The sequence below is a fragment of the Nannospalax galili genome, unplaced genomic scaffold (assembly GCF_000622305.1).
Source record: "Nannospalax galili isolate Female #2095 unplaced genomic scaffold, S.galili_v1.0 scaffold1349, whole genome shotgun sequence".
NCBI classification, from domain to species: Eukaryota; Metazoa; Chordata; class Mammalia; order Rodentia; family Spalacidae; genus Nannospalax; species Nannospalax galili.
This window is the reverse complement of record NW_008359755.1, coordinates 704502-724443: the sequence shown is the minus strand read 5'-3', so window position 1 is coordinate 724443 and position 19942 is coordinate 704502. Positions and strand designations below refer to the sequence as shown.

The 19942-nt window shown below is 44.3% G+C and overlaps 1 protein-coding gene across 7 annotated transcripts in view; it reads left to right on the top strand.

The window, feature by feature from the left end:
* The first annotated feature begins 232 nt into the window (after nt 1-232).
* Dgkg (diacylglycerol kinase gamma) overlaps nt 233-19942 on the top strand; it is a 216667-nt gene continuing 196957 nt past the window's right edge. For 6 of the 7 annotated variants that reach the window (XM_008823628.1, XM_008823627.1, XM_008823625.1 and 3 more), the window contains exon 1: nt 233-896. The gene's annotated coding sequence lies outside the window, so the exon portion shown is untranslated. Of the gene's footprint in view, nt 897-918; nt 1128-19942 lie in introns of those variants that run through there. The other variant, XM_008823626.2, reaches the window with a different exon arrangement.

The following is a 19942-nucleotide window of genomic DNA, read 5'->3' as shown; positions in this document are numbered from 1 at the left end:
CCTAAAGGCAAAGGAGGGAACTGTCAGCCCACAGTCCTAAGATCTCATCCATCCACCAGAGCCCAGCTGTGGCCAGCTGCACTGATCCCCACCATTCATACCACTGCCACTGGGGTCAAGGTTGTCAGCAATGTCCTCCTGGAAAAGATCGATGAGGAATAGTAGAGATACGGAATTCCTGGAAAACAAAGAACTTGCTTATCTTTTTTAATATTTTATTTTTTATCTTTTGTATTTTTCCTCTAATTTGGTTGACATATTCACGCAGCCCAGACCCCCAGTTTCTAGGTTAAGAAGCAAGCAGTCAGAGCATACTGTATTTTTTCAAGTCATGTCCTCCCCTCTTAGGTCAACTGGTCTCTGGCACCCACCACTACTGCCTCCTATCTAACCCAAACCCTGCTTGTAAGGAGCGCCCTGATGGAGCGCACACAGGTTCCACGGAACGGCTCCGCATTCGTGGATGTGCACAAGTGCTTAAATATGTACACTCGGATGTTTGTGTGTGGCGCGTGTATGTGCGCGCGGGTGTGTGGTGGGGGCGGGCTCTGCGCCCAGGGGCAGGGCTCCGCAGTGAGAGTGGCAGCTGGACTTGGATGCTGCTGGGGACAGGGTGCAGAACCGCAGTGCTATAGTAGCAGGCAGTAGAAGCAGACTGCTCTCCCCGCGGAACCCAGCGGATCCCGAGCTGCCCACCCTCCGCTGGCCGCCGGATCTGCGCGGCGCGCACCCGGGCCTCCATCCCCCACCCCAGAGAGGGCTGTGCCTCGGGAAGACACCCGGACGCCCGCGTCGGTCCCCTTGGTGTCTCTGTTCCTCTTTCCTCCCAAGTAAAGGAATAAGCAGCGAGGAAGGAGCGCCCCCAGCAACGGCGCAACCAAGTGTTGCTTGGTGAGGTAAGACCGCCACCAGCGCGAAGGAGGGGGTCTCGAGCTCTGGGGACGCGGTGCAGCAACTTGGAAAAGCAGGGAAAAAGGGGAGCCCGTTCCAAAAGAGCCGCAGACGAGGCCGCTGCATCCATCCTGACAGCGCCACCTGCCACAAAGCCGGTCAGGACGGGATGCTCCAGGGGAGGGTGCAGGGTGGGGCCCTCTCCCTCGCCATCCTGAGGCCGCCCAAACCCGAAGGTGAGCGGACCCCCGGAGGCCTGGCTTCAGCAGTTTCCTGGAGCAACTGGTCAAATGCCTTCCCTTTCTTGCGTTGGTTCGTCGGTGTCCAGTTCTCGCCAGGGGTAGCCCGAGAGCAGCAAGGAGCGGGGAACGTCTTTCTAATGCTTGACCTCCAGAGCCTCTGAGAGTCCCATGCGGTTCTAAGACTTTGGGACATTCCAAGTTCAAAGCCTGTGGGGTGGAGGTTCAGAGGTTTATTTGCCTTGGCAAATAAAACGGAGAGGGTCGGAGGGAACCTAAAGAGACAAGACATGTCTATGTGTTTGTATCTTGACAAGTGTAAACCGGTATCACCTGTGGGGCTTTCGAGAATTCCACCGGTCCTCCCCACCCTACGTGTTCTCAGATTCTTGTCGGGACTAGTGGACTAGAATTTAAGGGGGAGGGTATGGAGTTCTGAAAAGCCTTACAGGTAATTCCGGTGCGCTGTCTCCATCCCCGCCATCATTGCAATGGAAAGCGTCGGGCAGGGAAGAGAGGACCCAGATGACAGCAGTCCAGCTGTGGAATCCCGGGGGCGCGGGAGGGTCTGCGGCATGGCCAAGTGACTGGGCTTCCAGGCTGCTAGATTATCTCCCCGGGCCTCATTAGCATATGATGACCTCGCTCTGGGGAGGAGGGCATAGGAGAGCTGTTCGTCATGCCTTTGCTTCAGGAGCTGGGGGTGGAGGGCACACCATACATCTGGAGGTGTACAGCAGTCACCTCCAGATGTGATGGGGGGAAAGTACTCAGAAGGCAAGACTGTAAATTGCCCCTCTGGTCTGGATGGGGGCATCGACTTTGTTACTTTGGTATCTGGGATTCTGAGTTTATAAAACAGCTAGCTCCCAGAGCCACTTGGTGGAGCACAGGGTACCTTCACTGTCAATGAAGGGCGTTGGATCACTGCTGCAAATTTTAAGAACTTGAGGGCGCATATGCCTTTTATGCCCCCCCCCCGAGTCTACAGGTGCATCCTAAAGTGGGAGGGTGTTTCTTGCTAAAAAGACTGTGTTTGCCAGAAATTCCACTTTGAATATAAACTATACTCATTAAATAAGGGAACTGCACCTAATTTCTTGTTGTGCTCCTGATATCTCTCTCTCTCTCTCTCTCTCTCTCTCTCTCTCTCTCTCTCTCATAGGCATTAGGCATTTTTTTTTCTGGGAGAGATCTGGGGGTGGGAAGGCAATAGATGAATACTTTCCATTTTGCATTTGTGTGTCCAAACATGTGTTACAGATTCATGTGAATGTGCATGTGATGGCCAGCGGTTGACTTTATGGGTCTTTCTGCATTGCTCTCCACCTTATTCTTTGAAGCAGGGTCTCACTGTACCCAGAGCCCACAGATTCAGCTAGACTGGCTGGCCAGCAAGCCCAGAAACCTTCCCATCTCCACCTCCCCAGTGCTGTGCCTAACTTTCCACACGGGTGCTGGGATCCCAACTCAAATCACCAGCCTTACAACTGAGCCATTTCCTTTGCCACCATCCATTTTACACTGTTTATGTAGTGCTTTGTTCAGATCAACTGAGACAAACATCAGAGCAGCCTGAAATGTAACAGAATCTCAGAAATGGAAGACATGACCATGATAATCTCTTCCAGCTTCTCCACTGCCCACCCACCTGCTCACACAACATCAACAGGTGTCAAGGACCTCTCCAGCCTTGACCCTCCCTGAGGTCTCAGCACACATGAAGCTCTATCAGGCTGGGCCCTAGCTCCTCCCCTGGAAGGGAAACAGGAAGGGGGAAGAGAAGTGCTGTTTCATTGTAACATTTTTTTAAAAAAATATCCTACTGTATTACCACATTATGATGTACTCTTTAATATAATAGTAGTTCCTGCCATTGTAGAAAATTTGGGAAGTTGAAAATGAAAAACTTGCCCATGACTCCCACCATCCAGAGCCCACACTGTTAATCATTGACATATTTTTCCATCTATTTTTATGCCTTGAAATCATATAGTCCATAGGGGGCTAGAATTTGTAGGTAACCTAATAAATGTACTTTGCATGGTGTTAATCATTTCCTCTTCATTATGTTATTTAGCCCTCAGAAGTCTCTCTGAGAAAGGTGTTATTATTATCAACACCGTTTTTCTAGGATGGAATCAAGTTCGGGTGATTTGGCCCAGTGGCCATATTCAAACCCAAGTATGATTCCAAAACAAGGTCACTATTGCTCCTTTGTTTTTTTGTTTGGGTTTTTTTTTTTAACTCAATTGGTCTTGTAGTGAGAGTCTTTGATGTCCATTTCCCAGCTGTGTATTGTAATACTGTTAGCAATTGAAATTGTTTACTCTCTTCAGCAAATACAAATGAGTCTTGCCAAAGTCTTTACTGTGCACATTTACAGTTCCTTCTTTGGGATAGGTTCCCAGAAGGAGAGTCACTGGGTCAAAGCACATACCATTTGGAGGTTCCTGATAAGTACATGAGAAGCCTATCAATAGGGCTACACCAGTTTATACTTCTGTTTCTCAGAGGCAGCTCTATTATTGTCTAAATAAGTAAACCTTAACTACTGTAGAATTGTCCAGAACTTAGCAGGACCAAGCTATGCACATGAGCATCCCATGGCCTAATGGGAAAAGTCAAACACATTACCCTAATTTATATGCTTACATATGAATATTGACACTGTTTCACACAAAGCTATACCTGTTTCATTATTGTTGTTTCTCTGAGACAGAGTCTCACTATGTAGACCAGACTGGCCTCAAACTCCCAGCAATCCTCCTGTCTCAGTCTCCCAAGTGCTGGGATTACAGGCTTGAGCAACCATGCTGCTTAGTTTTAAAGCTATACCAATTTTTATGTGAACAACTGTGGGTTGGGCAATTCTATAGCTGAGCATTACATATTAACTTGGAGCCAAACTACTGTGCAAAACATATAAATGTATATAATATTCAGTATCTTCACATAAGTGGTTCTAGGAATCCTCATTCTTTTTTTAAAATTTTTTTATTTTCTGTGTATGAGTGTATTATTGCCTGAATGTATGTGAATGCACCTGTGTTATGCAATGCTGCAGAGGTCAGAAGAGGGCTTCGGGCTCCCCGATCTGGCCGCCATGTGGGTGCTGGGAATCGAATCCAGGTCCTCTGCAAGAGTAGTCAGTGCTCTTAACTGCTGAGCCATCTTTCCAGACCCTGAATTCTCTTTTTCTTTTTTTTTTTTTTCCTTTTTTTTTTGGTCTTTTTGAGATAGGGTCTCCCTGTAGCCCCAGCTGTCCTGGAACTCACTATGTAGACCAAGCTGGCCTTGAACTCACAGAGATCCGCCTGCCTCTGCTTCCCAAGTGCTGGGACTACAGGCATGTACCACCATGCCTGGCTTTTTCTTTTAAATGTGATCACCATCACAGCCAGGTTTGGCAGTCTCAAGCCAGTAGTCACATACTGGCCAGATTCATAGAGCTATTTGTTTACACCAAGCACCACAATCCCACAGCTGACCCTATTGGGGATTGATGCCACCTTGTAAGTAAGAGAGCTTATCCAGTCAAACAACAGGAATACAACCCTTTAAAAACACTCAAGATTAATAACTATTAAGAAAACAATTTTAAAAATAAGGTTGTGGGCTTCAGAAATGGCTTAGACTGTAAAGTGCTCGCCATGCAAGCTTGGAGATCTGGTTTTAGATCCGAGCACCACATAAGAAAAAAAAAAAAAAAAAAAACAGGCATTGTGGCACATGCCTATAATCCTAGTGCTGGGGAGATGGAGACAGGAGGATCCCTGGGGCTTGTTGGCCAGCCAGCCTAGCTGTATCAGTGAGCTTCAGGTTCAGTGAGAGACCCTGCCTCAAAATAAAAAGTGGAGAGTGATTGAGGAAGACAGACACATACACACAAACAGAGGCCATTTTAAAAGAATATGAACTGGCCCTAGCAATGGGTTTTCTTTAGAACCGTGTTTGTCTTGGAGCTACCTGTACCATCAGCCATGGGCTCAGAAGCCCTGAAATGTGATACGCTGCTGTACATGGAGTAAATATCAGTTGAGTCCCACTCTGCAATCAACTGTCCAAGACTCAGCTCAGGTCCTAACAGGTCCTTCTGAGGATCCCTCCGCCATGGTTCATGGGGATGGATGTCACGTCAGCCCCACAGCACTTGTATTCTTAACTGACTGGGGTGAAAACACTTCTTTGCATATATCCTCACTAAGCTGCAAGCTTCCTGAGGGCAAAGCTGTGCCTAAGTCTCCACTGCATCCTCAGCACCTGAAATTTATGCATAGGTGACGATTCAATATAATGAAACAACACATAATAATTTTGCAGGTGCTGTTCTGGGTGTTTTAAGCATATTTCTCTTTCAATGCATCTTTATTCTGATCAGGCTGGCTAGTCTCAGAAACATACCTGAGATATATTGTGCCATCTATTTTCACATCTCTCTTTCCATATTTACTTAAATCTTCAAAATAAAATTAAATGAAAAACTCGGCTCCTCAGTCATATTGGTCACATTACTAGAGCTCAAATGCCACATGCAGCTATTGGCTGCCACATTGGAAAACATACATAAAGAATATTTGCTTCACTGCAAAAAGTTCAACAGAACTATGCTACCTAGAGTATAGCCTGGGTGCAGGCAAGGGTGTATCTGCATCTGTCTTGTTTCCTAACACATCCTTTCCACTAGCACCGTGTCTGTCCCAGAGGAAAAAAGGAGGAAAGTAGAGGAGTGATGGTGGAGGACAGTAATATTAGCCTAATAAGCACCTCCTCCATGTCCTCTGTTGTGCACTGTCTCACTAATATTCATATCATCGCAAGCCTGGTGTTAACCCCATCTCATGGACAAGAAAACTGAATCTCAGAAAGTCTGAGTAGTTGCCTGTGTTTGCAAAGCTGGTAGGAGAGGTGGAATTTTCACCACAGATCTATATGGTTTCAAAGTTTCAAAGGCTGTTTGCCTCAATACTGATGTGCGTGATGACGTTAGTATCATTGGTGATCCTCTGGGTTTCTCAGGAAGTTAGATCAAAGGTAATTTCGAAGGTGTTCCAAGGGAAATCATCAATTAAACAGTTTGTGAGTATGGATGGCACAAAATTATGCTCAGGGTCTTGGGAGGCCTTGTCTCTGGATGGACTGGACAGAGATAAAGGAATCCACCCAAAATGTGGATTGGCCAAAAAACCAAGACCTGGGAGAGCAGCACCCAGCCAACCACCATCTTCTGTGCTTTTCCCAGGAGAAGTGCTGGTTTGCCCAGGATCGCAGCCCTTCAAGGGAGACTACCACAAAATGTGAGGACTGCCTTCCTAGTCTTCATTTCCTATTTCTGTTAAAGCTTTCTGCGGTCTAATTAGGTATCTTTACCTTTAACACCGGTTGAGATTAGAATCCACTGAAGAAACTCAACGTTCCTTTAGACTTGTCTTTGAACTCTCCTGCCCGCGATCTTGCCCCAATCCCTTCCGTATACAGTTGGTACCTGGAATGCAAACACAAAGCCTTGGCATTTGTTCCTCATTTTCTCTTGCTCGGCTTAGTCTGTCTTGCCAACTTGCTCAGATAATTCTGACTGTATTGTTATCCAGTGTTAAGCTGTCCCTTCCAGCCAGTTTCCAGCCATCCCAAATCTGCCAGGCATGACCTCTTTACCTAAGTCAACAAAAATGATGCGCATTACAGGATTCTGAGGCATTCACTCTGTGCTCTCAGGAACCCGGTATAAACTCAATAATTACACAGCACTTAAGAAAATTTACCTTAGGCCCATTTAAAAAATATTTTTCAAGAGATTATCAGACAAAGCTTATCAAACATCTTAGTAAAGTCCCAGTTCTCTATCATTGATAGTCCCTTGGCCTGTAGTACAATAACTTGTCAAAGAAGTAATTCTGTTGATTTATGTAAACTACTTTCAGTGAACCCTGGAGATGTGTTCCTAGAGATAACAACTTCAGTCTTAAAAGCTTGTTCCATATCCCATTTCAGAATATTTCCTGGGATAATGTCTGCCCCTCACAATAAGAAGGCTTTCCAAGTTACTTTCCCAATAAAAAATTAGATTTGTATTTGTCATGAAGGAGACGGTGATGGTAGTGGGATAGTGTTGATGGTGGCAGTGGTACTGGTAAGTGGTAGTGGTGGAGGTGATGGTAGTGGTACTGGTGGTAATGGTGGTGGTACTGGTAGGGGTGGTAGTACTGGTAATGATAATGATGGTGATGATGATGGTAGTGGCAGCTGTGGTGATGTAGTCCTGGCAGTGGTGGTGGTGATGATGGTCCTGGTGGTGGTGGTGACGGTAGTGATGGAGGCTTCCTTACTGCATGATTCAGGACAGCTTAAAGACTGTGCTCTAGTTATATTGCCTTAGCACACTAGGATGCTATTTGTTTAGGATAAAAGACATGTATTAATTTGGGGCACATCTAAGAGTATCTAGAATTATTGAAAGTGGAATCAGGGAGGGAGCCAAGAGCACATTGACCTAAGCCACCTCTTAACAAGTAGCCCTGAACAGGAACAGCGGCACATGCCTGCTATCTCCACTTGAAAGACTGCGCAACAAGATCACAAGCAAAGCGATGTTCAGTGACATGCCATGCCAAAACAAACAAATAACCAAACAAACACAAAAAACTAGAAGCCAGGCATGGGGTGATACACACCTTTGATCCCAGCACTCCGGAGACAGAAGCAGGCAGATCCCTATGAGTTAAGACCAGCCTGGTCTACAAAGCAAGTTCCAGGCCTGCCAGGGCTACACAGTGAGACCTGGTCTCAAACAACAAACAAAAAACCCACAAAAAAAAAAAAAACAAACCTAGAAGCCTCTATCTAAAAGGGGAAGAGTCTCACCTGGAGGTACAGAGCTGAGAGAGCCAGAATCAGCTGAATGTTTCATTCTCCACTGTGTTTCTATACCCTCAGCATCTCTATCCCAGCCAGTGCTTCTCCAGGGTAGAACTGCTTCCTCTCATTTTCTCTTCTGAAGAAGCTTAAGGTTTTACTTCATGCAAAAATTTCCATTTCTCCTTTAGAAATTGGCCTCTTAAGTCAACAATGCCCTTGAGAAAATGAAAGATGATTCCCCTGGATCATAACATGAAAGGGAGAATGAAGAAGGGACTCAAGGATTCTTAGTTTCTTTTCCTTCCTTCCTCCTTCCTTCCTCCTTCCTTCCTTCCTCCTTTCTTCCTTCCTTCTTCCTTCCTTCTTCCTTCCTCCCTTCCTTCTTCCTTCCTTCTTTCCTTCCTTCCTTCCTTCCTTCTTCTTTCCTTCCTTCCTCCTTCCTTCCTTCCTCCTCCTTCCTTCCTTCCTTCTTCCTTCCTCCCTTCCTTCTTCCTTCCTTCTTTCCTTCCTTCCTTCCTTCCTTCCTCCTTCCTTCCTTCCTCCTTTCTTCCTTCCTTCTTCCTCCTTCCTTCCTTCCTTCCTCCCTTCCTTCTTCCTTCCTTCTTTCCTTCCTTCCTTCCTTCCTTCTTCTTTCCTTCCTTCCTCCTTCCTTCCTTCCTCCTCCTTCCTTCCTTCCTTCTTCCTTCCTCCTTCCTTCCTCCTTCCCTCCTCCCTTCCTTCATTCTTCCCTCCCTCCCTCCCTCCCTTTCTTTTCCTTCCTCCCTTTCTTCCTTTCTTTTCTCTCCTCTCTCTTTCTCCTTCTCTCTTGCTCCCTCCCCTTCTTCTATAAGGGCTACTGCATAGCCCATGCAGGTCACAAACTCACAATCCTTCTGCCTTAGCCTCCCAAGCGCTGAGATTATAAACATGAACCATAGCAAGACAGGAGCACGAGAGAGGTTTAAACAAGAAAAGATTTTTAACAACAGCAGCAGCAATGACCATTGTCTATGCATGTACCACACTTAGAAAAACAGTAATGCATTTATATCCATAATGTCTCCTGATTCCAATCACAGGCATGTGAGCCAGGCAACATGGATGTCACTGGCCCATTTCATTAGTGCAATCAACTAAAGCAGAGGCTTTCGTCCAGACACTCCCCAATCCTAAAGTTTCATCAGAAAAAATGTTCATGAGCCCAAGAATTTAATCCAGCACATCACCGGTAGAAGTCCTTTCTCTTCTCTGTCCTCATTCACGATGTCCAACAGACTCTGGACAGTCACAGAGTGATCTTTCTTAACTACTAGGAAGCCAACAGCCATATATTCCTAAGCTGAGGAAGTCCTGCTCTGCTCAGAAGTCCATGCTGTCCCAAATCCTTCAGTCATGTCAATCACTCCTGAGGAAACTCACTCGATCATGAAACCAAATATGTAGAATACCCACTGTGTGCTACACACTAGACCAGTTTCTAGCGGGGACCAAATGTTTTCCAGCAACTGGGTGGGACAGTTGATCCAGAAACAGATACAGTGGAGCATTTCCAAATGAAAGTCAGAAGTGAACCCACCCCTCAAACTGAGAGGTTGATTCTTGAGAGTTTGAACCAAAACTTAAAGAATGAGAGGAAATGGTGTAAGGAAAGACACAGAAGTGATTCTTGTTATCTACATCTCAGAGTTGCTGAAGCAAAATTTATGTGTCACAAAGTGATGGGCGATGAGCCGAGAAGTGTGAACAGCAGCCAACCATGGAGGGTCTCTTCTGTCACATTAGACAATGTAGTTTTTAGTTTTCTTTTACATGGCAGGGCGGGACAATGAGGAAAATTGTTTAATTTAAATTTTTTATTTTTTGAGAATTTCATACATGAATGCTGTATTTACATAATTTCCACCCCTTCCACTCCTTCCACATCCTCCCACTCCATCTCTCTCTCTCTCTCTCTCTCTCTCTCTCTATATATATATATATATATGCACACACACATATATGTATCTAAACACCCTGCTGTTTAGTGGTGCTTGTGTGTACATGTGTTTAGGGTTGATCACTGGGATTAGATAACCATCAGGGAGCTTGTCCGTGGAGAAAACTGATTCTCCCTCTCTCAGCAGCCATTGATTGTCCACAGTTCTTCATCCAGAGTTGACATTGGCATGTCAACTGTGTTATCATTATGCAGGTCTTGTTTAGGCAACTATCCTGCCAAAATCTGCAATGAGAAAATTTTAAATGGGAAATGATATGGTCAGATTTAAATATGAGAACAATCCCTTAGACTACAGTGTGGAGTGGAGAGAAGGTAGAAAGCAGGGCTGCCCACGGAAGGCTTCGTGAGGGCCAGGAGATAAGTTCAGATAGCATGAAGGCTGAGCAAACGGGAGCTTGGACAAAGGGAGGAACAGAATCGGGAGAGAACTTGTAGTTGGGGAGGGCAGGAGAGACAAAGGAACCTGGAATCATCCCAGGCCGTGTGGCTGGGAGAATAGTGTTTTGTAGACCAATGGAACTGGGGAACAGGAGCAGAGTGCTCAGGTCAGTGAGAGACACAGCTAGAAGCAGATCATTGGATAGATGGGCTCTTTGCAGAATGGCTATGAACAAGTGTAGAATCCTTCAGTGGAAGCCCCAGCACTGAAACCACACAGACAACTCAAACTGAGTACAGTGCTGACAAGACACAGGGAGAAAGGCACTAGCTCAGGGAAACATGCAGCTGTGGTGGACACATGAAAGCATAAAACAAGCCTTCAAGAAGGGAAAGGGGACATGGAAGACAAGCTGCAAAAATGCATAAAAACATTTCCCTTGTTAGATCAAATAGTTTGTGGCATGTTAGAAAAAAACTGAAGTTTATTCTGATGAAAGTTATTCATTATAAGAGGAAAAATATTGGTATGCAGTAAGAAAAACAGTATTTGATTTTCAGAGAAAAAGGAACAAATGCAGGCATTTGCACCACTAAAAAGCAGAAGGAAGTTGAGTTTTAGCTATAGAGTTTTGTTGTAACAAGATTGTTTTACAGGGGCTGGGGAGATGGTTCATCAGTTCATGCAGATGGTTCATCTGCACTGGTTGCTCGTGCAGAGGTGACCTGGGTTCAATTCCCAGCACCCACATGGCAGCTAACAACTATTTGTAACTCCAGTTCTAGGGGATCCAATGCCCTCTTCTGACCTCTGAGGGCAATACACTTATACACATAAAATAAAATAAAAATATTTTTTAAAGTTTATGATATAGAATCTCATCTTAAGAATTATGCAAACAAAAAAGTACCCAGAAAGTAGATCATTAATACTCTATAGTGATAAAAGTTGTCTACTTGAAATAATCTAAACAATAGGGAAATTCAAAGCTGAGAATAGAAAAGACACAAAGTCAGTGCACCTCTCAGCACCAGAGAGTTTGAGGCTAGCCTGGGCTACACAGTAAGACTCTGTCTCAATAAATAAACAGAGCCTAGGTAGATAGCTCTGTCAATAAAGCTCTTGTGCACAAGGATGAGAATTTGAGCTACAGCCCCAGAACTCATGTAAAAATGTCTGGTACGGACAGAAGTTTAGGGAATAGCCAATCAATGGGTACCGGGCCAAGAAGATCTATGACTGCACTGTAGGGTGACTATGTAACAGCAATAGACTGTACATCTCAGAAAATCAAAAGGAAGGATTTTTAACATTCTCAGCATAAAGAAATGAGAAAATTTTAAGTAGACAAATGTTTGACCTGATTTAAACCTTATACGATGCATGTGTGTGTTGAGACATTACATGCTCCCTATTAATGTGCACAATTCTTATGCTTTGTGTACCAATTACTACTACGTTTAAAACTCTAAGGTACTCAAGAAAAATTAATATATACTAAATTTCTCATTTTGCACTGTGGGAAACAATCTTTCATTGGAGACTAGGCATAAATACATTTGCAATAAAAAAAAGAGTAGGTGACTATAAAACCAGAAATTCCATATCTAGCTTTTTAAAATATTTTATTTATTATTTTTATGTGTATGTGTGTATTGCCTGTATGTAGGTAAAAGGGCACCCATGTTGTGCAATACCCGTGGAGGGCAGAAGAGGCTGTCGGATCCCCTGGAACTGGAGTTATGGACAGTTGTTAGCTGCCATGTGGGTGCTGGGATTCAAACCTGGGTCTTCTGCAAGAACAGTCAGTGTTCTTAACCACTGAGCCATCTCTCCAGCCCCTCCATGTCTACTTTAAAATAAGGAGGTAGAGCTGGAACATTATAGGCAAGTTTAAAAACTAATCAAGGAAACAGAAAGGAAACAAAAATGGAAAGTATGAAATAAGAGAAGTGAGATCAAACATACTACATATCACATTAAGTGTGAATGGCTTAATTATTTCTATTAAAAGAGCATAGGTTGGGGAGGAAATGATGCTAAATACATGCTGTTTTACACAAAATGGAACAGGAACAGAACAGGGACAGGGGAGATATAAGCAAGAGGGAGGAGGGCAATATTAATATTAAGCAACACAGAATTTAATATGGAAAACATTCAAAGTGGCTAGAATAATTTATTATAAAATATTACGTTTATGAGTATTTTATTCTGAATAGCAAATATGAAAATATATGAAGTAACACTGGGTGTGGCAGAGCACACCTTTAATCCCAGCACTCGGGAGGCAGCGGCAGGGGATCTCTGTGAGATCAAGGCCAGCCTGGTCTACATAATGAGTTCCAGGCCAACTGGGGCTACAGAGAGATCCCATTAAAAAATAATAATAATAAAATATGAAGTAATTTGGCCAAACACAACTGTAGAGGGGAATTTTTAACAGACATCAGTCTTCAACAAACTGAGTGACACCTAAATAAGCATGTAAAGAATTTGAAGTGGCTTTTAATCCCAGTACTTGGAAGGAGAGACAATCAGAACTTTGAGTTGGAAGCCAGCCTCGTCTATACAGTGAGTTCTAGGCCAGCCAGGGCTACATAGTAAGACCCTGTCTCAAAAAACAAAAAACAAAAAAAAAAAAGAAAAAAATAATTAAGGATAAAGGAGCTTGATAAAATAGACATATATGGTATTTGCATAAAAACAAAGTATATAAAGCCGGGTGTGGTGGCGCACGCCTTTAATCCCAGCACTCGGGAGGCAGAGGCAGGTGGATCTCTGTGAGTTCAAGGCCGGCCTGGTCTACATAGTGAGTTCCAGGACAGCTGGGGCTACAGGGAGACCCTGTCTCAAAAAGACAAAAAAAAAAAAAAAGTATATATTTTACCCCTCCTGGGGAAAACCATGCGTTCTGGAAAATAGACATTTTCAGGGGGTAGAAGGAAAACAAAATGAAAATGAACGACTCCAGGACGACATACTCCTGAAACTCAGTGTGCGGGCCTTGCACATCCTCCCCACTCTTGATTTAGCATGCAGACAGAACAAGACCAAAGAATTGTTAACTGAAGATCGCACGTTCGTAAAGTGCTTCCTTCAAAAACAAGTGAAAGAAGCACAGAGGAGATGCGAAACAAGGGAAGGAAGAGGAGCTGGGACTTTGAACACAAGCTGCCGGACCTCAAAGAACAGATCCCAATGCCCGGCAGGAAGCGGGCTTTTACTGAGCAGGAGAGAGAACAGGCCTGAGAGGTACACGAAGAGGTGGCTGCAGAATGAAGCGAAGCAGGGACGTGGAGGAAGTGCAGTTAGGGCAGGAGCCAGTAAAATGTGCACTAATAGCAGCTGTACCAACTTTAAACCCGAACAGAAGCAAAAATGTGTAGTGTGACAAAACGTCCTGAAACCACAAACCCGGATCTAGTGCCCCGGGAAGTTTTTAAGGTTTTTAAGTAACTGTTTCTTTGTGCTGTGCTGAGGATCAAGCCAGGGCTCTGCACTCCTCTGCAGAGCTCACACTATGCTGGATAGCTTTAGTGTCAACTTGACACACCTGGGTAGAGGGAGCCTCAGCTGGGGAATTTCCTCCATAGGACTGGCCTGTGGCCATGTCTGTGGGGCATCTTCTTAATTGTTGAGTGCTGTGGGAGGGCCCAGGCCACTGTGGGTGGTGCCACCCCTGGGCAGGTGGGCCTGTGTTACATAAGAAGGCAGGCTGAGCAGGGGCCAGGGGAGCAAGCCAGTAAGCAGCATTCCTCCATGGTCTGTGCTCCAGCTCCTGCCTCCAGGTTCCTGCCCTGAGTTCCTACCTTGGGCTCCCTGATGAACTGTGACCCAGGAGCTATAAGACAAATAAACCCTTTCCTCCCCAAGTTGGTAGTGGTCAGAGTATTTTGTCACAGCAATGGAGAAACAAACTAGGACACACCCCAAGCTTCCAGCTAACATTTGTTAAAGCCTGACGTGGCTGATGTGTTTGTCTAGGTCAGTCAGGAAGAATGAGGCAGTGAAGATGAATGGTTCTCAGTAATCTGATTCGATTATGAGTCATTTTATCCTTGATTCTTAAATACAGAAAATAGTAGTTATAGAATTTGTTTTTAATTTTTAAACTATATTTATTTATTGAGGATGGGGCACATGCCATAGTGTGTGTGTGGAGGTCAGAGGACAACTTGTGGGAGGCTGTTCTCTGTGGGTTCCAGGGATCATTAAGACATCAGACTTGGCAGTAAGCTCCTTTACCCACTGAGCCATCTCCTCAGGCCAGTTGTAGAGTTTCTTTCCACTAATCTATTTTCCAAATTAGGGAATCAAAAAAAGCATACTCCAGATAGGTGTAAAGAAAATGAGATTCCAAGGAAGCATTCAAAATAATAATGATGATGATGATAATAACAGTAATAGTAATGAACTAGCAGATGACACCAAACCCCTTAACTGTAAGAGTCACCTGCTTTATATTTTTAAAAGCAGAATTTTTTTTTTATGTGTGTGTGTGTGTGTGTGTGTGTGTGCAAGTATGCATGTGTATGCTGGTGCATTCATTCATGCGTGTGCGTGTGGAGACCAGAGGCTGTCTTCTGTCACTCTCCACCTTAGTGTTTGAGGCAGGCTCTCTCGCTGATCCTGGAGCTCCCTGTTTAGGCTAGAGTGGCCAGCAAGGCCCTGGGACCCACCTGTGTCTGCCCCAATCCCTGGAGTCTCAGAGGTGTGCCACTACACCTGTTTTTTATGTGGGTGCAGGAGATCTGAACTCAGGTCCTCATGCTTGCACAGCAAACACTTAATCCGCTGAGCAATCTCCCCAGTCGTTAATCATGTTGTTTTCAACAGACATCCTAAAACAAAGTGAGGTACAGAAATTAAAAATAAGATGCTTAGAAAATGGGACTGGCATGCTTTCTTTCATATGCAGAATCTCTAGATTTAAATGTGTGTATATGTAGATGCATGTGTGTACACATGTGTAGAATATGAGAATAGAAAGTGGACTGTGAGAGGGAGGAGAACTGGAGGAGGAGGAGGAGGAGGAGGAGAAGAGAAGTAAGGGTGGTGGAATGTGTGACATGAAGGCAACAGGGACTATTTAGAGGCAGGAAGAGCACCAGGTAGGGAGGAAGGATGGAGGAAGACTTTGAGGAGGACAAATAAGAACAAGGTACAATGAATGGCATATGTATTAAAATATCATCATGAAACCCATTACTTTGTAAGCTAACTTAAAAATTAGCTGTAAAATGTTTTTAAAGTACTAAGTAATCATCATATACTGTTAAGTGGAAAAAGTTTTAAAAGAACTAAATGAAGTTGAATGTTGAATGTGTATTAATATCTAATAAACACTGGAAAAGGAAGTTATGCCAGGCGTGGTGGGGCAAACCTTTAATCCCAGCACTCAGGAGTGTGGTGGCACACACCTTTAATCCCAGCACTCAGGAGGCAGAGGCAGGCAGATCTCTGTGAGATGGAGGCCAGCATGTTAACTGTGGTTTTTTTGTAGGTGGGAGATGACTTGTTGATTTTTAGTTTAAGATAATTTTAAGTATGATCCAGATTCTTGGCTAAGATTAATATTATGTCTGTGATATTTATGTTGGAAAAAATGTAATGCTGCCTCACTTTTGAAACTTCAGTCTGATTCCCTCCCAGAATCTTATAGTCAAAACTATCTTTGTAACAGCAACATCAACAAAAAAAAGTCTGCCCAAAAATAGAGTTTTGCTAGATTTGCTATCATAAATGGACTTGTCTTCCAGGCAATTGTGATCTGGGTTGAGGGACTCTTTCTCCTGAGCTGTGTCTTATCCTGTTCCCCAGTACTTGGTATTCCTGCTAGCCTGAAGGCTAGCTGGAGTTCAATCCATTGCACTTCTGCTCTCCACATCAACAGAAGCATGGAAAGATGTGTCTGATGCCTGCATTCTAGCAGAATGAGGCTTCTGCCAGTGCCCACTTCACTGCCTAACTTCACATGTCCCAGAATGGTAGTGGTGATATTGTGGCAGTGGAAAGCTTTTGCAATGTGATGGTAATTAAGAACTTTGTAGTAGGAAGAGCTCCTAGACAAGAGATAAGACTGGGGAGATAAGCTGGAATCTTCTCCCCCACCTTCTATGGCTACCCAGGATAGAAGTCTTTTGTAACCCCTGCGGCCATACGGGGCCTTACGTTACCTCAGTTAATTATCACATGTATCTTTTATGTAATTGCCACCTATGTGCTGTTTTGCCTGTTACTTATACTTCCTCACATGACTATAAAAACCCCTAAGACTAGAGGCGGATACTGGCTCCTTTATGGAAGGATCCGTGGGTCAGTCCGCTCACTCGCATAAAATTAAATCCCTCTCCTCACCTGACTTTGGCTGCTAGTCCCTGATTTTCCCCTAACAGTGAAGAATGCACCCTTCAGTGTCACACATGTTCCTTACCGTCTTCTGCTCACTCATGAGATAGTCCCGATATTCTACCCTTAGGTTCACAAATCCCTACCAACAATTTGGGTTGCCATGTAGACACATGAACAGACCCTCCCACTCTTTGTAACTGTGCAGACTTTGTGTGTATGTGAGTGTGTCAGCAATCATCTTCTATCTCATGTTTATTTAACAGCATTTCTATACAATGGATAGATTCATATTAAGCTAATACTCTGATCTTCATTAGCCTCTAGGCAAATATACAGCCCTTGCTCATGCAAATCCTTCCTGTCTAGACCTGAGCTCACCCTTCCAGTAAGTGGTAAGTGATGGTCAAGAATCTACAGCCCAAGAACAGTATCACTTGCGTCCTTATCCCAGAATCCCAACGGTCAACAAAAAGAATAAATGAAAATTCCATCTTATTCCTGAGTCCTTCACTATCTTGCCCCAAACCAGTGGGAGACTGCCTGAGACTAGATGATGATGGAAGGGGAACTGAGTACAACCTGATAGTCAACTTGGTTCTTGAGCTAGAAAGTAAATGAAATTAGTGGTTTCTGTAATGGGCTCCTATTTAGAGCAGACTAAGACAGAGGTCTACAGTTACGAAAACCAAAAGATACCAGGGTCAACTAGGAAACTGTTACCAGAGACTGAAGGTGCTAGCTCAAGGAACGAAGCAGAAGGGAAAACAGCTAGGATGGTGTATGAGACAGACCGGGTGACCTGGTTCCTGATTTGCTATTGAGACTTTGGAAAAGGAAAGGAGACCAAAGGTAAATGAAACCAATTTATCACACCTAGTGAATGTGGAGAATGACATTGCCATTGAAAAAGCTATTTAGTTATGGAGGAAAGGGTGGGAGGAGAGTAAGTTTGAGAACAGATGACTTGGGTTTAAAAGTACTTAGTAAATGGCTGGAGAATAATAAATGCGTGTGATTCCACAGCTGCAGGGTGTCTTTCAGACCAAACTCAAGTCAGCATGGAATTTCACACTCTGATCAAAACAATGTCAGTCAATCTGACAAAATGATTTTTTTTTCCTTTCTTCTTCTTTTGTGGGGCTGGTTTCTGTTGGCTGTTTTTGCCTTCTTCAGACTGATTTGCCCAGGGAGGTCAGTTCCTGCAACTGGGAGGCAATTCACTAAATGCATTCAGTCAAATGACTACCTCCGCTTGCCTCGCAAACCTCCACTGCCCTCCTAGCCCACACATCCAGCCACTCCTCACCCACAAGCAGGTATGGCCCAAAGTTCCTCATTCACTGTTGTATTCATTAATTGCTTGTAGGAGTGATGGTGAAATTTTATACTTTTTACAGCTTCTCTTTCTTACAGTTAGTACCAGACAGCATCTTCTTTCTCTTCCATCCCTTTTATTAAACTGAAGTCTATTATTCTTCGTGTCTAAATCCAAATCTTCTCATTTAAAAGTCTTTCCCTATTTATGAGGGCATTCAAGGCATCAGGTAATTTTCCATATTTCTCTGTATCTGATAAAGAAGGGAAAGTCGATACCATCCAGTGAGCCCTATGTACCAGGCACTGTGCTAAGAAATCAGTGTTTATTATCTTTTGTTTATATTTGTATGTGTATGAGCATAGGTGTGCACATGGCACAGTATATGTGTGGAGGTCTGTGGACAACCCCAGGTGTCTGTCCTGGCCTTCCATGTTGTTTGAGATAGAGTCCTGTTCACTACTATATGTGCCAGTCTAGCTGGCCTATGGGCTTCTCCTACCTCTACCTTTCATTTCTCCGTAAGAGTGCTGGAATTGGTATGCTACCATGCCTAGCTTTACATGGGTTCTAGGGATCTGGACTCAGGTCCTCATGCTTGGATGGCAAATGCTTTACCCTCTGAGCCTGTATTTATTTTCTTTAGTCCATCATATAAGGTGGTGGGTACTATTTTCCCTGTTTTTCCTGACCAGGAAACATGGACTTAAGAAATAATAACTCAAACCTGAGCAACAAAAAAAGGACGCTTTCTTTTGATGCCTGGTTCTGCTCACTCTCATTTTGCGTGAACAATGCCAAATCCCTTTTCCTCCTGCTCCCTCCCTGTCTCTCTCTTCCTCATCTGCTGCGTTTCCCTGCCCAGACTCATGATCCTGCTTCCACTCCCTATGGAGAAAGGATTTTCTTTGTCTCCCATCTGCTTGGTTCTGTCTCTACCTCCTACCCACTTGCTGATTCTCTATCTCCTCTTCACTGTGTACTTACTCTGTCACTATGGGAAACACCCACTCAAAGTCTCAGGATCTCACACCTCTTGCTTGTCTTCTTAAATCCTTAAAACAACTAGGACTTTCGGTTACAATCAGGCCAAAACACCTGAAATTCCTGTGCACCACTGCCTGGCCTCAGTACGAGTTACATAATAACTCTGTTTGACCAGACACTGTAACCTTAAACTTCAATATTTTGAGAGATTTAGAAAATTTCTGCCATTGTAAAGGCAAATGGTCTGAATTACCATACATCCAAGCTTGCTTTGATCTCTGTGTTAATCCCTCCCTCTGGGTCCCATGTTCTTCCCATCGGGTTCTTTTGGCTAAGACAGTTTCATAGGATCCCAACCCACCAGGGGCCTCTGACCCCCCCTCCCTACCCATCCACCTCGGCTTTTGATCCTACAATAGCCGATGAACTGCCTCTGATTAGGACCCATCCCCAACCTCCTCCTGCTCCCCAGCCTGGGGCACAGCTGAGTCCTCCCCATGCTCTTCCCCTTGCTATACTCTCCCTGCCTCCCATTCCAGGGCCCAACCCATCTCTCCTCCTTTCTCCAACTCGAACTCCCTCTCCACTCTATGATCCTCCCCCTCCCCTCTCCAGCACCACTCTAAGTCCATCACCCACTCTCCTTCCATTAACTCTCCTCTACTTGAGGAAATCCAAAACCTTAAAATACCTTGCCAAGTATTCCCTAGTCTCTCCTATTCTGGCTTCTAGCTCAAATAACCCATTTATCCCTCCTGTATCTAACTTCTACTTTGATTCCAGACCCTGCCTCCAATACCCCTGCCCCTCCATCCCCTCATGGACAGGAAACCCCTCCCATCTCTCCCACTCCAACAGTTATAAAGTCCGAATAGGGTTATAACACAGTTTTCCTTAATTGATTATGCTGGAGGTTGTAAACATCAATTCTATAATGTTTATGT